Here is an 11,632-nt window from a genome sequence, read left to right as displayed (position 1 = left end):
CACCAAGCGAGGAAGGGTCTTCACGATCAGAGCTCGTGAAGCACGCCAAGATCCAGATGCGGTTACGGGTACGTTCCCTATTAACCAACCTTATGCATCTATTTTTGATTAATACTGGCACCAACTTTAACCTTGTATGCTTAGAACTTGAGAAACTGCTTGGCCTAGCTTCGAGTAGAATAGACGTCTCGTATTCTTTAGAATTGGCATATAGAAGGTTAGTTTAAGCAGACGAGGCGATTAAGGATTATATTTTGGGAACTCAGAAGGCCGGAACCTTCTATTACCATTGACTTGGGAAGTCATGATATGGTAGTCAGCATGGATTGGATATCCAAGTATAGAGCTGAAGTTGTTCGTTATAAGGAAAATCAGTCGCAACCCTCTTGCGAAAGATGAAAGACTTATAGTACACGACCTTCTTGTAATAGGTGCAAGGGTACTAGGCCCCATAAGATAGTGGGTCTGCGACATCTCACATTGGTCGAAGAGACACAGAAACGCCTCCGAATACACCGTATAGCCTTCTTAGCTCATGTTGCCGATAAGGAGACCAAGGAGCTGGAGCTAGAAGACAACCCCATGGTGGAGGAATTTCCAGAAGCCTTTCCTGATGACTTGCCAGAAATACTTCCACAACAACAAGAGGAGTTTAGGATAAACCTAGTGCCAGGAATGACACTGGTGACAAATGACGCCTTACCAACTAGCTTCGTCCAAGATACATGAACCTCCAATGCAACTGCAAGGGCTGCTAGACAAAGGAAGCCTAACAGGTCGAGCCTCTCACCGTGGAAGCCCCAGTGATATTCATTAGAATGTAGGACGACAGTTCTTACACGCATACACAGTCTAATCTGCGAGGAACTCAAAAGAAGTATGTAGAAAAAGTGTTACGCATAGGTTACGTGGAGATAGGTGACTAACCATTAAGAATCGGCACCCCTTACCGAGAATTGAAGACTAGTCAACCAACTACAAGGCCCAGCCACTATTCTAAGATAGAAATAAGGACATGACACCCTTAGTTAATGACACGAGAAGAAAGTTGACAGTTTCCATTTTGCATTAACTTTAGAGAATTGGATATCAAGGACCGGTATCCATTACTAAGGATTGATGACCTGTTCAACCAATTGAAAGGTTCTAGTTACTACTGGAAGATCGACTTTAGGTCAGGATGTCCTCAACTGCAAATGCAGGAAGAAAATATCCCTAAAACGACCTTTAGGACTCGCTTCGAGCATTACGAGTTCCTTGTCGTACCGTTTGGCTTAACACATGCATCGGTAGTATTCATGGACCTCATGAATCGAATGTGTAAGCTACACCTGGATATATCATGATTGACTACATTCTTACATGCTCAACGACCAAGGAAGGTCATGAGCAACATCTGCAATTTATCTTGGGACTCTTGGAGAAAGAACAGTTATGTGCTAGGATGCCGAAGTGCGAACTATGGATTCGCAAGGCAAGATTCTTAGGATATGTGGGAGATAAGAATGAGATTCATGTCGACCCTGCAATCAAGAACTAAGGAGTCCCACAAGATGCAACTAAGAAATTTTTGGGGATTGTAGGCTGTATCGGACGACCCCTAGAGAACCTGTCAAGGACTGCTCAACCGCTAACAACCCTAACCTAGTCAACACCTATCTTGTCGTCACCTAAAAGTATCAATAGAGTTGCGGTACTTGTGACGCCTCTCGACGAAGTCTCGACTGCGCGTTGATGCAACGAGATCACGTCATCGCATAGGCGTCACGCTGATTAAAGGAATCATGAGAAGAGACCCTGAACTAGGTACAGCAATTGCGCGCTGAAGTTTTGACACCAGTACTTGTATGGGAAAACGCTGCACGATCTTTACTGATCACAAGGATTGCAGCACACCGTCGATCAAAAGGACTTAAACATGAGATAACGAGATAGAGTGGGCTACTGAATGAATGTGACTGTGAGATTAAGTATCCCCTGAACAAGGCAAGCATTGTAGCAGACACCTTAAGCCGCAAGGAGCGCGCAGAGCCTCTAAGAGTGCGAGCCTTAGAAATGACTATACAGACAAATCTCGTTACTTGGATTCGTGAAACTGAGCATGAGATGCTCAAACCTGAGGACTTTCAAGCTGGAGCACTATATGGCATGTAAGTGCAGTATTGCCTAAGGAAGACAGAACCATACACTTCCTGGAATGACTTTAGGTTCCGTTTCACGACAAGTTTCGAACGTTTACTTTGGGGCAGGACTCATAGGTCCAGGTACTCGATCCATCTTGGATTCGGAAAGAGGTACCAAGACTTGAAGGATTAGTATGAGTGGCCCAAGACGGAAGCTGATATAGCTACTTATGTGGGTAAAAGTCTTACTTATGCCAAAGTTAAGACAGAATACCAGAAACCATCAGGGTTGTGGCAACGGCCTGAGGTCCTCATGTGGAAGAGGGAACGTATCTTAATGGATTTCATTACAAGCTGCCAGGAACCCAAAGAGGTCACGAGATGATTTGGGTGAGTATTGACTGACACACCAAGAACGCACACCTCCTACCAAACAGTGAGGAAGACAGCACAAGGGAATTAGCAGAGATTTAGCCTAGAAATGTTGTGGCACGTCATGGAGTGCCTGATTCTAGCATACCCGACCAAGATGGTCGTTCTGTGCCAAGGATATGGCAGACGTTTCAAAAGGTGTTTAGGTCACGATTGGACCTTAGTACTACATTTCACCCTCAGACGGACGGCCAGAGCAAACAGACGATACAGACTGTGTGAACATGTTACATGCTTGTGTGACGAACCTTGATGAAAAGTTGGAATACACACTTGCCCTTAGTGGAGTTTTCCTACCATAACATTTATCACACCGTCATTTAGGCCGCCTTGTGTGAAGTTTTAGACGGAACGTAAGTGTCGATCCCCGTTGTGTAGGACGAAGACCAGAGATAAACGACTTACTGGCCCCAAATTGGTTCAGGAAAACTATAGGCAAGATCTTTCAGATATGTGATCATATCAATACAGCACGCGGTATACAGAAAGGCTACACCAACGAGCGGTGGAAACCGTTGGAATTTGAAGATAAGACGTATGGTTCTAATGGGAGTCTCGCCTTGGGAAGGCGTGGTATGATTTGGAAAGCATGGGAGGTTGGACCCCCGGTATATTTGACCTTTCGAGATCCTGGAAAGGATCGGGACCATTGCTCACAACCTGAAACTTCCAGAGAAGTTCAGCAGTAATCACGACACGTTTCACGTGTCTAGTCTTTAGAAGAGCACTAACTCTAGGAACAGTCGTTATTTCCGCAAAACAGGATTCACGTCAACGACCAACTCCAATTTATTAAAGAACCTGTTAAGGTTGCAGACTGGGAACCACAAAACTCGGAGAAGTCGTAATTGATTTGTTAGAGTTCATTGGAATTCATATCATAGCCCGGAGTTACTTGGAATTCTTTTAACGGGGGGAGAATGTGACAACTGTCACTTTTCCGTACATTCCGTACAATAACTAGACAGAAATCTGTGCTTTAATGACTGTGTATGATCTAGTTTATAAGACGAATGAATTTCTGATTACTGTTATATACATACAATGGCATTTCATGTTGCAATACTTTCATCATTACTACATGCAACAAGATATAGTTCTATTAATGCACAGAACAGAATTGGCACCATTATCAGACAAACTAAAAGCACTGACGGGAGTTCAGTACTTAGACAGACATGATGTTAAGACACAGAATGAGCCCCAGAACCAAGTGATACACTAGGATAGTGTGTAGCAAAGTAGAGATTACAAAACTGCCTTCCTAGTGATGACATGGGTGCCGGAAAGTGCCAGAAACACACTAGAACTGCAAAATTCTGCAGAAAATTAATAAATTCAGCAATTTTCAGCAATTTAACATCTCATTATAATGCAGAAAAGTGGTTTAATGGTCCAGAATTCTTTCCTAAGTGTCGGGAACCGAAACTGTCATAAAAGACTACATAAAGCGCACTAAACTGCGCAATTTAGCACTTTAACGAACAGTAACGAAACGAACAACCGGACACTACCCGAAACATCAAATTTTTACTAGAAGCACTGTTTTATGTTACGAAGCTAGTTATGGTCACCGAACATCATATTACATCTCATGAACACAAAACCCCTTAATACCTAACTTTAATACTTGGAATCCAACTAGATTTAATCAACTAGATTTAATACTTAGAGAAATATTTGTTAACATACACTTACAAGTGTATTTTAAACCACAAATTGTTACAAAAACTTTGCCATAATTTTTATTACAAAAACTATAATTATTGGAGGTTGGTTTTTATAAATAAAAGTGACTAAATATGTATTTAAGAAATATATATTTAGATGACACCATGTGTGTGATTATTTGTATATTTTGTGTATTAGTCATATTATGAAATAATATAACACCTCAAAACACCAAGAATTACAATCCAAAATATTACCAAAATTCCAAGAAATAAACATACAAGTTATACACAAAATATTGGTGAAACCGAACTATAGAATATGACTTACAAAATACTCCGGAATGATATTCATGTGTATATTTTGGTAAAATAATATTTTGGACACCCAAGGAAACAAAAATATGATTTTTACAATTATTACAAAGCTGCATCATATTTTTAACAAGAGGAAAATATATTATTTTGGGTGAATAAAAATATATATATTTTTCACAGAATTACTAGAAGATGTAATATTTTTGGAGGAATATATATATTTCTCAAACACACTTGAAATACAATATTTATGGAGTGAAAGATATATTTTCTCAAATGAATATGAAATATATCGTTTTTTGGAGAAAAATGAGTCTATATATATTTCCCAGGTTAGACACAAAAACATATTATTTTTGGAAACTTATAAGAAAATACAAATACTTTTGCCAAAAGAAATATTATAAATAAATTTTCTAAATAATATTTATTACAATATGTATTCTGGAAATATATATTGGTGGACTTTTATTAAAGATAATATTCCGGAAAATTAATACGAAATTAAGTATAAGAATACTTAATGAATACAATAAAAATACGTACTCTTTCACGTATAAATACGCACCAGAATACAACCCCAATACATGGCAAAGATATACAAGTATAAGAATGCAAATACAAATACACCCATCCTTGGGAAGGATTTACAAGCATGAATACTTGGGAAGTATCAAGTCAATATATATTGTTTTAACAATTATTCCAAAATTTGATAAATGTAATTTAAGTTAAAATATTTATTATTTTAACAAATAATTATATGACTTGGAATAATACCGAAGGCACAATAAAACGTAACTCAAAAGCACTAACTAATACAAAGTCAAGGCACGACCCGCTCGCCTAATAGACAGTAGTACATTGTAGGTTGTCGTGCACCCAAATAGTGGCTTGAGTTTCGTCGGATTGAAGAACGCAAAACCGTGAGTTCATGTCCCCCTTTTCTCTTAACTGTTTTTGGTTTTATAACTCTCGGGGATGGAATACATGTTACGAATGTTTAAACAGTATGAATTGACTATGAAATGAACTATTAGATCATGTGAGCATAGACTAAATTTGAAATGCCATTAACTCTTAATTAGGGACGAAGGTTAGATCTAACGGGTACGGCCGAACCCCACTCATGGTACTTATGTGACCACTTGAGTGCTTCGATGTCCCAGTCGAGGTGAATCGACATTAGTCAAGGTGAATTGACATAGTCAAGGTGAATTGACATAGTCGAAGGGGAATTCGACATCGTCGAGGGAATCGAGGAGGGTATAAGTCTACTCATTTTGAGTGCTCCCTATGTCCTCACATGCCTTAATTTCCTTGGAAAACATTAATTTGATATGTTCATAAATGCTTTTCATACTTGTTTTCAAAGGAGTCTCTCAAAGGATTACAAGTTTGTCAATACTCACACAAAACGCATGAACTCGCTCAACTTTTGTTGATGTTTTCCAAAATTACATGTATTTCAGGTAACAGGTTGGATCTTGGGTGCGGGTGTTGTTTCTAGAAGTAAATTTCAAGTTTAGATGTCATCCACTTTTGTTGGTTTGTGACCTAGTCGAAGGTTGTGTTTAAAACTTAAATAACCGGTGTTTGTAATACTTTAAATTTTATGAATGGATGAACATCGTTTTGATCATGTAGTTGTTTATTATGATTGAATGCAATGATATTAAACCAGTCACACATCATACGCTTCCGCAAAATTCAGGGTGTGACACAAATCCTCAGCAGATCTTTGTCTTTGGAATGGGTCCAAATGTGCAGAAAACAATGCTGACTTTATAGAAAACGACAGCACACTGACCACGGCCCGTGTCGGCTGGACACAGCCCCGTGGTCAGATAAGATTCTGACGCTTTTGTCCATATTATGGGCATGGGGTGTGTTGGCCTGGACACGGCCCCGTGGTGAAATTTGAGGTGGGCACGGGGCATGTTGACCTGAGCACGGCCCCGTGGCTAGAGTGTTTATGAAGTGGCGTCTTATTTTAAGGTTTTTATTCAGATTGGGTGGTTTCTTACTGGAGGGAACAACACCGAAGTGCCTAAGGTACCTTAATAGCTCTTGATTTATGCAAGAACGCAAGAGGTTATCGGAAAGGGTAAAACCTAAACTAGTTACCGGTGGGCGAAACCAACCTTTATTCCCCTTATCTGGGCTCTTATTAAAGAAGGTGTATGTCGAATCGCTCAGGTCTATGAGCGCATCGGTAGGGGCCGATGGAGAGTCCTTCACGGCGCAATCGACACAGGGACGACTATCGCTCATGCTTTCACAAGAGGTTGAGCTACTTTTGGTGTCGTCGATGTTGGTAGAATCCGAATGTGACCCCGACATTTCTCCTTGACAGTTGTTTTGTGATGAATACCTCACTTTCCTCATAAGCTCTATTTCTTTTATTTTTAGGAGAATTCTTTCTTCGATTTGACATAATTCTTCGGAGGTTATATCGGTTGGAAGAGATGGTTGAGGGCATTCGGTTGGATAATAATGATCGTTTTTACTTTTGCCCATCTTAAGGTGATTACAGGAAAGCAATGGGTCTAAATAGTGGGGTTCATAATTTAGAAAACAACATTCTAAATCTTGATGGAATCCACCACATATTTGACACCACTCACCGTAAGAGTGGCGAAAGAAAAATAATCAATATCATCCATATTTTTGTCAGAATTTACCAACCGTTAGGATCTTACGGTCTTGTTTCCAGTAACTAGAGATGGGACACGGGGGCGTGTTGAGTGGACACGGCCCCGTGGTCAGCTATTGTCTGACTTAAAATAGAATTGCCAGTAAAGGTGATGGACACGGCCCCGTGTCTGGCTGAGCATGGCCCGGGCTGAGTTCTGCAAAAATTGAAAAACTAAGAAAAATTCCTAAAAAATTAGAAAAATGAATAAAAATAATAAGGCCGTCGATTTTAAACTTTCTTAAAATCCTTGTGTCCCGGGCAACGGCGGCAAAAACTTGGTGTGCGTGAAGTGCAATTTGATTTTATTAATATTTTGAGACCATTTTACGCATTAGTCAAGTTTTAAATTTATAAAACACGATATTGTACTAACACTAAACACATACTTGGGCAAGTGCACCCATCGCGAGCGTAGTATAGTGTTGGTAAGATACCGAGGTCGTCCAAGGACACAAGAGCTTTTAATACCGGTTTATCCTCAACGTCTAATCAATCCAATTTTTGAGAAAAGAGTTTTTTTAAATATGAAAATAAAACTAAAAATGAAAAGATAAATAAAAAGAAAAACAGATAGACAAGATAGAATCACTTGGATTCAACTCATCTTTAATGTATCTTTTGATGATTTTCGCACTTTCGGACTTTTTAAGAGATTATCATAGTTATAGTAGTAGGCCCCCCTTTTGAAGGTGATGTTACCCTCAACCCAGTGGTTTGAGTCAGCAGGGATACAATCTCAAAGGGTCGGAATATTGAAAGACAATTAAGTTAGTTATTAATGCGAAAAGTGGTAGGCCTCTCTTTTGAAGGTGACATTACCCTCAGCTAAGTGGTTTGAGTCAGCAAGGATCCAATCCCAAGAAGCCAGTTTAAAGTATTAATAGTAGTTTACATATGAGGGGTTCAAGCTATTCGCACCCCCGCCATCCAATACCGTTGGGCATTGAAGGAGGTCCCAGTAAGCTTGAACCAAGTCCTCGCATGATCTATACACTTAGGGCTGTAAACGAACCGAACATTCAGCGAACAGTTCGTGAACCGTTCGGCGGGAAGTTCGTTTATGTTCGTTCGTTTAATAAACGAACGAACACAAACAAGGAATATCATTCGATTAGTTAAATGAATGAACATGAACAAAGGTCTCGTTCGTTAAATTGTGTTCGTGAACGTTCTGTAAGGTGTTCGTGAGCGTGTTCGTGAACATTCGTTCATTGGCGTTCGTTTATGTTCGCATGTTTGTCTTTTAGTGAAAGATTTTTGTACTTTCATATATTTTATCTGTACTTTTTTTATATAATTAAACTTATATTTATTTTTTACCCTAAAAATTAAACTAAAAAAACCATATTTAACCTTGTTTATGCACCATTTCCCTTTCATTTCTTATTATTTACATCAACGAATACGATCGACAACCGTTCCACAATAAGGAATTCAAGTTCTAGTGCTACTCTCTAGGCCATCCACCTTTATCCTTCATCACATTCGCCAAATTTATTTGTGTTTGTGAACCGTTCGCGAACACACTCATTTCCTTAATGAATGAACACGAACATAAAATCTCGTTCGGTAAGTGTTCATGAACCGTTCGTGAACACATTTATTTCCTTAACGAACGAACACGAACAAGGCCTTGTTCGTGTTCGTTCAATTCGTTTACAGCCCTATATACACTGAACGAGACAAAACTTTACCAAACCACCCTCCTAACCCCCTTCCACGTAGTTAACGCGTTTTATATAAACCGTAAAGACACGAATGAGCAAATCAATGACATCATGAAGAAATGGTAAAGAAAATTCACTTTCAACATAAGAAACTAGTTATTAAAGTCATTAATACAAACCCAATTAAAAAGTGCCGAAAGATTAAAAATCAAAAGTAATACATTAAAGACTTGTCTTCACCAAGTGATGTAAGCATTTAGCCAAACATGGCCTTTGATTGACAAGAACTCTTACGATCAATCTTGGATCCCGAGACTACTACACACTCTAAAGATGGATGATGGATGATGGTGGTGGGTGTTGGTGTTGTAGTGGTGGTGGAGTGGTGGCAAAGTGGGAGAGAAGTGGTTTGCCAAGGGATGCCTTTGAAGTGAACTAAGCACGCCTATTTATAGCCTGAACAGAGTCCTGGCCACAGCCCTGTGTCCAGTGGGCATGGCCCGTGGCCATCCTTTTCTCTTCCTTCATTAATTGCAATTATCAGCGGAGGGCCCCACACGACCCCGTGTCTTCTGGGCGCGGCCCCGTGGTCAACTCTTTGCTGTACTATCAAGATTCTGCAAATCTAAGAGTTGACCACGCCCCGTGTAGAGCTGGGCATGGCCCCGTGGTGGGCGTAGAGGCTTCTGCAGGTTTGTCTTGTTGTGCAGGTCCTGAACACTCCCTATGCTCAGCTGGGCACGGCCCCGTGGTCAGGTTCTGTTTCCTTGTTTTATCTTGGGAGATGTTGCCGAGGGGTCGGGCATGTCACTTTATTCCTTCTTCTTGTATTTATGTTGGTTTTGGCTGCTTATTTGCTCCTTTTGTTCTTTTAAGCTCGTTTAGTCTTGTAAATTCAAAAGGAAGAAAGAAACGCGTTTTTTTCCAATATTCGTACTAAAAAGGGTTAGTTTTATGCCTATTTTGATATAATTTATATGTTGCATTTTGCACACATCAAGGAGTAAATCACCTAAAGAAAGGAATACCAACAAAGGCAAAGGTAAAACCCGCAATACACCAGACTGTTAGTAATTAACACTGTATAACATAGATTCGGGGGCTCAGCTTATCGGCTACGACCGGCGTCTTTGTTGAAGCCACCAATAATAGTAGAATTAATGGTCCAGAGTCAAAAAGGGATTCTGGCCCTTGGCTACCATGCCTAGATAAAAGAATCTTCACAACCTCAACAATGTACGTCACAGTTTGGAAACGGTTGTTTGTTTTAAAAACACATCTACAACAAAAAAAACGTAAACACGCCACCCGAAAACAACAAATGAACCATCAAAGCATCAAACCTCATGCAAACCAAAAGGCTAAGAGCATCATCGACCACATAAAAACGTAAAACAAAACAACCCAGAAGAAACAACATAGGCACAATAAACTTGTACGTAGTCAACACAGTGGTAAAACCAACAATACCAAAACAACCAACACAAATGTGATAAATCTGTAAGAATGTAACAGCTAAATAAAAGAACGTTAGACACTCAGGGGCGGACCTACCTACGCTCGTGGGTAGGCAGCCGCACCCCTTGAAAAAAAATAGTGTTAATTTTCTGGTAAAATCTCAACCGCACCTCTTGGAATTTTTCACTCGCATACCTTGGAAAATTTCAATCGCCCTCCTTAGAAAAAAAAAATCAGATTTTTAATTTATAAAAGAAATTGTTAAGTTTGAGTTTACAAGGTTTGTGTTAAATTAACTATTAAGCTCAAAATAATTTTGTATTTTATAAAAGATAAGCAATTACAAACGAGAAGTCATCATCAACAATTGTTTTTCATTGATTCAAATGTTTTACAGAGGATTGATTCTACAGACTCCCCCTCAAATTGATCACTATAACAAAGACTGTTCGTACAAAAGAAAGGTGATGTATATTGATAATTAGATCTCTAACAGGTGAGATCTATTTATACAAAGTACGAAAGCTCTGTTGGTGATTGACTGACATCACCCTGATAGTGACATCTAACATTCCTAGCAGAAAAGATTCTACAGATGTTGCAAACATCTGTGCAAATCTAACTTCTGATCTAACTATGCTAAACACTGATACAAAACAAGTACTCTTGCATTGGTAAACCTATGTTTGAGTTATCATCTGTTGCTTTGATTCCAAACATCTGTTTGGCCAGACAGATGTTTGATTTTCTTCATCAGACCTTTGCTTCAACAGACCTTGTTTCTTCTTGACCAGCGGTTCTAAGGCTTTGATCAGATGTTTGCTTGTCTTCAACAGATGCTTTGATTTAGGTGTTCAAGATTCACTATCTTTGGGGAGAATTTGGTTCAAGCTTCTGTTTATTTCTTGATCATGTTTTAGCTTTGAATATCATCTGTTCTTTTGTAGGTCCAACAATCTCCCCCTAGAATATATGATGCCAAAATAGATGTTTATTCGATCAATTTTTAATTCTCTTCAACTTATCTCTGACTTGGGCTTTAAATTGCTTTTCAAATCTTTCTGAGAGTAAGTAATCAACATTCCTTTTGAGTGAAAGACCCAGTAGATCTTGCAGATCTTCAATTTCCAGGCTTATCACGCTATTCGCTATTCATTGAAGTCTTTTTCACTTCTTCATTTGCCTTTGCCCTGACTATTGTCAATTCATGGCTTGTTCTTTCTGAGGACCATTTTAGAATTTTAGAGGCTGATGGAGTTACCAGGA

This window comes from Helianthus annuus, chromosome 11 (assembly GCF_002127325.2).
Source record: "Helianthus annuus cultivar XRQ/B chromosome 11, HanXRQr2.0-SUNRISE, whole genome shotgun sequence".
In the NCBI taxonomy this organism is placed as follows: Eukaryota; Viridiplantae; Streptophyta; class Magnoliopsida; order Asterales; family Asteraceae; genus Helianthus; species Helianthus annuus.
The sequence above is the reverse complement of the archived record's forward strand: the minus strand, read 5'-3'. Positions refer to the sequence as shown.